This window comes from Typopeltis vanoorti, chromosome 3 (assembly GCF_054136105.1).
Source record: "Typopeltis vanoorti isolate ZY-2024b chromosome 3, IOZ_Tvanoo_1.0, whole genome shotgun sequence".
NCBI lineage: Eukaryota > Metazoa > Arthropoda > Arachnida > Uropygi > Thelyphonidae > Typopeltis > Typopeltis vanoorti.
The window spans coordinates 104,584,895-104,594,775 of NC_143551.1; positions in this window are offsets into that span (position 1 = coordinate 104,584,895).

A 9,881-nucleotide genomic window follows, 5' to 3' on the forward strand; every position below is an offset into this window, starting at 1 on the left:
AAATAATTATAAAGTATGGTTAATGCAGAGTGCATGCACGCAACATTTGAGTCTGAATTTTTTAAATGTCATTATGAATCTACATATCTGCATGGTAGGAGAATCGAAGCCCACGAAGCGACGTAATCGAGCAAGGACAAATCCATTATCTGTCTGGAGCGTTGAACGGAGTGAATGCGAGACGGTTATTGTCGGAAATTTCTCCGAACATAGACACTTGATCCTTGAACAACGCGGGTTTGAACTGCGTGGTTCCACATATACGCGGATTTTTTTCAATAAATATATTGGGATTTTTTTCAATAAATATATTGGGATTTTTTTCAATAAATATATTGGGATTTTTTTCAATGAATATATTGGGAAAAAAAATTTTCAATAAATTTGAGATGTGTGACATCTCAAATTTAAAAAACTCGCAGGCGAACCTAGAAATATCGAAAAAAATAAGAAAGAGTTATATCATGAATTCATAAAATATATGTAGATACTGGTCTATTTTACCATTTATTACCATAAAATATACACAGATCTATTATGAAAAATTAAAATTTATCAAAACTCACGCATACAAACACTTACAGACCTTACATGGCGCTATTCGCAGTCGAGAGAAATGTAAACAAACGTAAAGATGCAGTATTAAATCATCGCTGCATAAAATTAACTGTTATAATTAATTAGCTAAATTTATTTAACTAGAATAAAATAAAAATTGTATAACGATTCATGCATTAGTGTATAGGCTAGGCTACCGCGAAGCAATGGTATCGATTGCACTAGGCTACCATAAAGCAATCTTGTTGCTGCTTCTTCCTTATCAATGCATGAATCGCAATAGCTTTAAATAAATATGAATTTCTTTTTCACGTTATATTTTCATTTTTGATGTCTAGTGTTAGTAGTACGTATAACATCTACAGTGTTTTGTATCACATAAAACAATACTGATGGAGGTACTGACAGACAGACAGACGATTCATCTTGTAAACAGACGACGTAAACTTACGGTATCGATAAATACATTACAGTACAGTACTGTAAATGTATTTTCTCTTCCTTATGGTTTTATTGATAACATTTTATTTTCTCTAGCTTACTTTATTGTAAGAAGACAATATATAATACACATAATATGCAAAATATGTGTTAGTCGACTGTTTATGTTATCGGTAAGGCTTCCGGTCAACAGCAGGAATCAGTATTAACTTTTTGGAGAGTCAAAAGTTATACTCGGATTTTCGAACAACGCGGGGGTTTGGCGCCTCTAACCCCCGCGTTGTTCAAGGATCAACTATATATATATATATATATATATTAAATCAAATTGTCACTCTACAAACTCTAAACGATTTCTCAGTACAATCTTGAATAATCGAAGGGGTCAGAACTAAAGAAGTAAAACAGATAAAATAAATTTCTAGAAATTTTTTATATTTTTTCTAAAACTTCGGTTACAGCAAGTCAACATTTCATATTGTGCAAACATATTTCTAAAATCCACAACAATAATTTCTTTTATATTTAGGAAAAGTCTGGATTGAACACTGGTGAGTTTCCATCTTTGACTGCAGTTCTCTGATTCTCTCATTCTCTGGCTTAGGCCCCCTTTAATGAAGTCTTGACGGATGGAGACTGGCCACCAACTATCTTCAAAATGTTAGGACTAGAGGAACTTCGCTACTCCTTTGAGGAATAAAAGGCGTTGGAGCAAGACTTCAACATTTTGTGCTCGGGGAAATAAAGGGTGTTGAACAGGACTGCAATTTTTTGCGCAACTGCAAAAAGAAAAAAAAAATTCATTATTCAACCAGATCATTAGACGGGATTACCCTTTCGGAAGGACACCAGCACGAACAATGAGTGTTACCATTTTCCTTCCCCTCCTAACGGGCAAACATGTGCTGCACTGGTGGCCTCACCCCATCGTCCGGATCCAGTTGTGCTGATCGATACTCAACTTAACCTATCTTAAAGAACTAACCTGGCTCGTGGCTGCCAGCTCAGAAGAGTGGCTCTACACCTCTACATGACCTATAATATTACTGTGACGAACCCCTTCTGGATGGATGCTTCGGATTTGAACTATGCAAGACGTTGCGTAGGAACAGTGGCCGTATCCTCCAGCTCCTAACGATCAAAATTCGACTACAGCAAAGTACTGCTCAGTTAGAACCCAGTACGTTCATCGTTCATTACATTTTTGGGATTCTCAACGAATGAAAATGATCATCTTCATAAAAAAAAAAAAAAAAAAACTGACTACAAAAACAATATAAGAAAAAACTATACAACGTGGACTTTCCTAATTAACTGATACGTAAAATTATCATCAAAGTGTAAGTAAAAACTACACAAATAAATCACATACTATTATTAAGAATAATTTATAAAATATGCTTTCTGCTGTGCATTATGCATCAAGGACATAATTATGACTCCATTCATTTTACTCGCATGCAAGTTATCACAATAACCCTGATCCTTCCGGTGTTCTTGCCATCTTGGTGAATTCGCTTGTGACATTGCAACGATATCTCTGGAAAACTCAAGAGTTCTTTCTTCTGATCCACGAACTGTGATGACTGCGGTGTTCACTTTCTAATTACAACAAACGAAATCATACAATGATCTAAAATTGGTGAAAGTGAATTTTAGCTTTCTTTTCAACAATGAAAATCACCCTTTAAAATAAATTAAGGACTGGTTTTAAGATGGATATGGCTGTTTTTTTTTTTTTTTTTTTTTTTTTTTTTTTTTTTTTTTTAAATCTACAAGTAAAGAGAAAATGAAAGGTGTAAGAAGGTGGCTTGACATATTTTTATTTCACATCGTTCACCTTGAATCATTCCAATAACTAATCAATAAGAATGATTTATGTTTCAATAGTCATTTGATTTCAAATACCTGGGCTCTATTTCCGTCTAAGACTTACGGAACTTTTATAGAGCCCTTTCGACTGAAGGCAGTAAAATAACCTGAGCAGAGCTTTTCACTAGCAGAAGTTTTTCACCGTTAACACACTTGACCTCATGGTTTAGTTGATTCGGCCATAATTCTGACCACACGCGACCAAAACAATGAAAAAACTGATGGTTACGGAAAGACTAAGGCTCACAAAAGGATCAGTTTAAAAATAAATAAATAAATAAATAAATGTTTTAAAAATTGATTATATTCTGCCCGCAGATTCATCAATGAACGAGTTTTCATTTCCTTAGAGGGGCGGTCAAACAGGACAAAATTTACAAAACAGGACGATGCAATTTGCAAGGTACAATTTATAAGAATAAACGTAAAATACATGTCACAAGGAGAGGGAAAATGAGTACGAGTTAAGGGTAGGTTACATAGCGTAACTGACATTTACATGGCTAGAGATGTATGATTGTTAATCGCATAAATCACTACATACATAATTAGATTATACACAATTTATACATTACAATCTGTTAAGGCTTTTTATGTTGTGTTTGAAATATACTTCAGTGACATTAAAGCTCATGTATTATGCATCAAATCTTTTTTTTTAAAATATGGAGTCCGAAGGTACAGATTTTATATCGTCTAGTAATTTACTGTATGTTGAAAAGATTTGTGGAATATATCTCTGATAGCTTCGGAAACTAAGACTAAGTTGTACCTACAGTGCAGATTATAATCCGCATTAGGAAAAAATGTAATGTTTTTTCTGACGTACAGTAAACAGCGGTAAAGATCAAGTTTCTGTAATGGTAAGACATCAAGGATGGTATACAGTTCATCGCTGGATAGGAAATGCGCAATGCTTTTGTTGTTTTGAATTCTTATCAGGGGCACCAAGTTATTGTAATAATCTCCACCTGAGCAAGTAATTCTCGAAGAATTTACCCACGAGTGGTACATAGGCATCTCAGGAATGCTGCCAGTTTTATAACATATATTCTGTTGGTGAGGTATATTATTTTGTTTTCCAAAAATGGAACATGGGAGTTCCACTTCAACTTGCTATCAGTATTTAGATTTAAGTATCTTATCGAGTTTTTTATTTTATTTTATTTTATTTATTTATTTATTTTATTTTTATTTTTTTTATCAGCAATGACGTGTTTGCCATCCCAATTTAAGTCGTGCCATGTTATTGATAGAAGGCGATATAGCTTATTTGTTAAGCTGGAGTACTGTACGTATATTTTATCTCAATTTATTTTGAGGCCATTATTACGCAAGCATGTTGAATTTTGCCACATCCTCAGTTATTTGGTCTTCTAATGAATCGACATTAACTTCATCATAAATCAGAACGGTTCATCACAAAGGAGAGTATTTTGCCAAATAAGTTGCAGCCACAGAGATCATTTACACAGATTAAAAACGGAACAGATCCTAATACTGATCCTTGCAGTACGCCATATTTTAAATTTTGTATTTCACTGTTGTGTTTGCTGAATTAATGAATTGTTTTTTGTTAGCTAAATGCCATTTAAACCAATTATTCACAATTCTTCTCATACCATATCTATAAATTTTCTGTAAAAGTAGCTCGTGATGAGCACAGTCCATTACTTTGAAGTTGTTTAGAAAAATAGCTGCGGCACACTTCCGTTTATTCCATTGATCGCAGGGAAATCAAAAGCGCTTTTTTTTTTTTTTATCGTGTTCAGACCTGATATAAGAAGGTAATGATTTGGGAAATAAAAAAGATAGTGTATAGATGATTGTTTAAGTGTTGTAATAAATCATAACGCAGTTATGATTAAACTTTCATAAATATAAATACACCTTTCTCGCCTATGAAGCGTTTACACACACATACATTTATACTACAGAAAATCAACCGTTTCTTACAGACTTCGACCGCCAACTCCATTCGGTCAATATTTCCAAACAACACATTTTTTTTTGAGACGGAACTTTTGAAAACCAACCGTGGACATTTCTCCTTTAAGTAACAGTCGCTGCAATCAGCCTTGCGATAAGAAAAACAGTAAACCTTAAGTAGATGCAGTTGAGAGCCTCCGTAGCTCAGTCGGTATAGACGAAGCCCTTTGGGAGGAAAGACCTGGGTTCGATTCCCGTCCATGATGAAAGGAACCTTTGTCTGGTTTCCTTTGACTAAAGGTGAGTTAGCCGGTTTCATACGGAGGTAGGGGGGGGATTTCACCCGAAAACTCGGGTTTTTCGTCCCTCAGAACAAGCAAACCTGCCCCGTGAACACACGCACGCATCTACAGAAGACATCGGACACACCGGGAGACAGAGGACTGACTGCTTTATCCTCGAAGTGGTCGCAGTTTCAAATCGTAATTCGCCATGACTACTACGAGCGTAACGGGCCACTAGGCTTACGTGAAAGGAGGAGATGCTCGTTGACATTTTCTTACAGTTTATTTTGGCCGAGCGAGGAGTGATTCTGCTGTCCAACCAACAGTATGTGGGTTCGAATCGGAGCTGATGTTTTGTGAATGTCATTTTAAGTGACAAACGAATTTCATCGTCTGCTGTATGACCACTACCGCCACCTCTGCTTATGATTTCTGAGGTGGTCTGAAAAAGTTCGGTTAGGTCTGGAGAGCTACAAAATCTACTACGGCTTGGCTTGAAGATAACAACGTACCACGAAAGATTGATTTCGACCTTTGTTTGGAATAGTGACGAGCAACTATGGCTCTGAGCAACATTTAGGGAGAGGAAATCCCATCACTTCTAAATGTGATCGACTACCGACCTTCAGTTTTAAAAGCAGGAAGCGGAAGTATTCAGGAAGGAGGAAATAATCTCGTCTCGTGGTTCCGCCTTAATATTGTGTATTTTTGTTTCAAATTTTTATTCGCAAAAACAAATGCCAACAAAGAATTATATTTATAAAATGGGCATGAAAGAATGAAGGTCAAAAAAATTCCTTTTTTTGCCCTTCATTCTTTATGATTTTTACATAAAGGGGATTTGGTATTTTTTTCTTTTCATTAGAGCATGGATATATAAACTATTCCGATTTTAGATACTTGTCTATTCTATTATTTACTACCATAAAATATATACACATCCAGTGGTGGTCGGTGAAAATTTTAAGCGGGGGTGCTGCATGTATAAAATAAGAAAAATAACTCATTTTTTTCCTAATCAGTAAGCTTATTAATAAGTAAATTTACATATTAAAAAAATTTGCTTTATTAAAAATATTATTTGAGAATAATATTTTTAATATTACATATTAAATTTAATATTAACAAAATTTTTAATAATATTTTGCGCATAAGCATACAATTTATCTGTAGCGACACTGCTCGTTGAGCAGTGTCGGATTCACTTGCGTGTGTAGCCGCAACTGACCAAACGTGATAATTCCGATACTGCGTTAGATCGCAGTGCATTTGTTTTGTGTAACGATAATTGAGAAAATATAATTCTTTTCATATTTTCAACAGTGACACTCGTCATAATTCAGCCTTGTATCTATAATAAATAAATAATTATATGTTATTTTAACAAAATAAAATAAGATTTACCAAAAATATTTCACCCTCACCACGAACACACACCAATAATAAAAGTTTCGCATCTCACAGAAATAGCGCGCGCAAGCATACAATTTATTTGTATCGACACTGCTCGTTGAGCAGTGTCGGATTCACGTGTTACGTGCAGTGACAAGTGTAAACGAATATCGGCGAGTCTAGCTGCAATTGGCCGAACGCGATAATTCCGAAACTGCGTTAGATCGCAGTGCATTTCTTTCATAATCTAAAGCATTAATCGAACAATTCCAATTATTAACTATTCAATCAATGTCGATACATAAGCTGTACCCTTTAACATGTTGTATTGCATTTAGATAATGCTGTAAGCATTGTTATTATTTCTAAACACAAACAAAATTTAATTTTTTTCGTTTTTTTTCCCCCTTGGAGGTGCTGCAGTGTCGCAGTGCATAAGTACAAGCCACCACTACAGATCTATTATAAAAAAGTTAAAATCTATCAAAGCTTACGAACACAACCACTTACAGACCGCACATGGCGCCATTCGCAGTCGAGAGAAATGTAAACAAACGTAAAGATGCAGTATTAAATCATCGCTGCATAAAATTAACTGTTATTAATTAATTAGCTAAATTTATTTAACTAGAATAAAATAAAAATTGTATAACGATTCATGCATTAGTGTATAGGCTAGGCTACGCCGAAGCAATGGTATCGATTACACTAAGCTACCATAAAGCAATCCTGTTGCTGCTTCTTCGTTATCAATGCAGGAATCGCTATAGCTGTAAATAAATATGAATTTCTTTTTCACGTTATCTTTTCATTTTTGATGTCTAGTGTTAGTAGTACGTATAACATCTACAGTGTTTTGTATCACATAAGACAATACTGATGGAGGTACTGACAGACAGACAAACGATTCATCTTGTAAACAGACGACGTAAACTTACGGTATCGATAAATACATTACAGTACGGCACTGTAAATGTATTTTCTCTTATGATTTTATTAATAAGATTTTGTTTTCTCTAGCTTACTTTATTATAAGAAATATAGTATTTAATACATACATACATACATACATACCATACAAAATATGTGTTAATCGACTGTTTATGTTATCGGTAAAGCTTCCGGTCAACAGTATGCGTTAAGTTTTTGGGGAGTTATGCGCGGATTTTCGAAGAACACGGGGGGGGGGGGTTTGCGCCCCCTAACCCCGCGTTGTTCAAGGGTCAACTGTACTGTTTTTTTTTCCCTTCACCATTACACGCAATAACTTCCACTGCGTTCATCTTCAATCAAACGACCACTTATATCCTCATCTATCGTAGTAAACATAATCATAATAATAAATAGATAAATTCTCAGTAAACTCAATCACATAGGTGATTGATTTTATAGAGAACGACTGAAACAATGTTTGTAATACACTAAATCTGTAAATTACATGACCACCTGTAGAAAAAATATGTCGACTCTGATTTCGAGATTATACTCGTTACTGGAAATTATGTTGAAATATTTGGTTGCAAAGATTATTTGGTCTCGCTTAGCTTGAGAACTTTTTTTGCAAACCATAAAGGACCCAATCTTTGCTATGAGATTAATCAAGTCTAATCCGTTCAAGGTTATTTCGAACTCAACGTCATCTCGCCGTGTACCACCATAACTACAAAACAAGACAGAGAAGGAAATCAATGATTGCCCACTTTCTTTCTTTCTTTCTTTCTTTCGTTCTTCTTATTTTTTTCAAATCATGTTTTCTTTAAAATTCGCAGGCAGTGATGATGGTTTGCACCTAAAATTGGGAGATTACAACATTACACCTTACACACATTAGGATATTCAGAAAGATTTCATAAAACATTGTGGATTTTATCGATGTAAATACGAATTTGGGTGATATTCGTGATTCATGCCGTTGCCATCTTAGATGAACGTTTGCTTCCTGGTGGAAGGACGAAAATAATAGCAAATTATTACAGAGGCAACTAAAGCTGTGAAGCCAATGCACAGTAGATTAATTGTTTGCGTTCTGGCAGTTTGGCCTATTTTACGGTATGAAATCCGTTTCCTGAGGGGAAAACCGTACTGTTCCCCATATGACACTGACTAACCTTCATATAAAAAATAAATAAAGGTTATTTTGTGCCCAAGATAAGATTCGAATCCAGGTCTTTCCATCCAAAAGAGCATTGTCGATATCAAATGAGCTTCTGAGGCTTGTCATGGGGAGATGGAAGAGTTTTCCATCTCTGAAACCCAAGTTTCTCCAGGAAAACCGGTCAGGACAGGGAAGAGAAGGGGAAAAAAAAACATACATAATACATTTTAACCTTATAGTCTTCGATGCTTCAGCCGTAATTCTAAAAGCCATAATAGCTCTTACCAAAACTAATACACTAGGGGAGAAAATAAATAAATAAATAAAAGTTCGAAAACATAATGCCATAGTGAAAAATGCTACATTGCTGAACTCCCATGCAAATGAACTATTCGTATAATATTAAGCAATAAGCTACGAGTGGGATATGAAAGCGTATATTTTTAGCAGCAACTAAAGCTAACGTGATGTCCTTTTTAAAGAAATGTGTTATTGTGAAGTGGCAAAAGTATAGCAATTTATCTTTGATAAATATCGCTGCCTGAAAGGATCGAGATGGGGGGACCTCTTTCGTAAATGAGCTGTGCAAAATGATCACGAAGTCGGGAGTTGTGTGTAACTCGTAGTAGAGGCCGCCACTAGTTTCGGAGATGGTTTGTTGAACAAGTCAGTTTCGCCGAAGGACAGTCTTATCACGGGAGAAACATTCAAAGTCTGCTGCTTGAAGGATACGACATTTCAGTTTGCTTAGTCGAATGTAATGTCGACTCAGACAGTTACTACAGTAAATACTTTGATCGACTTAATATGCAGCACGTGGATTGTGTTATGAATAAAAATTATAGCTTTAAATTTTTTTAAATGTGTTTTATCTGAAGAAGTGAGATCGTTAAAAATGAAAAGTTTTTTTTTACTCGAAAAATGTGATTAATAATTTTAATTATGTTATTTATTATTTATAAGAAATAACAGAATAATTAAAATTTCCTTGGTTGCTTATGTGATTCTTCATTCACTGCAGAGAATTCCCAACTTTTCGAAATAATGCAATAAGTTGTATTCCATATTATTATTGTTATCCCTGTTTTCTTATAAGTACATACGCTATATGCATACGGAATAAAGGGAAGTCATTAACAAGATTTTATTCAAGGATCGATTCGTTATAACATTCTACTCTTCTCGTACAAAAAAAAAAAAAAAAAAAAAAAAATCAATTTCTATGGTACTATTTTGAGTACCATCGAAACTGATGGTACTTAAAATTACATTGGTATTCATCTGTTCCATCATTTTAATTTTGGGTGAAA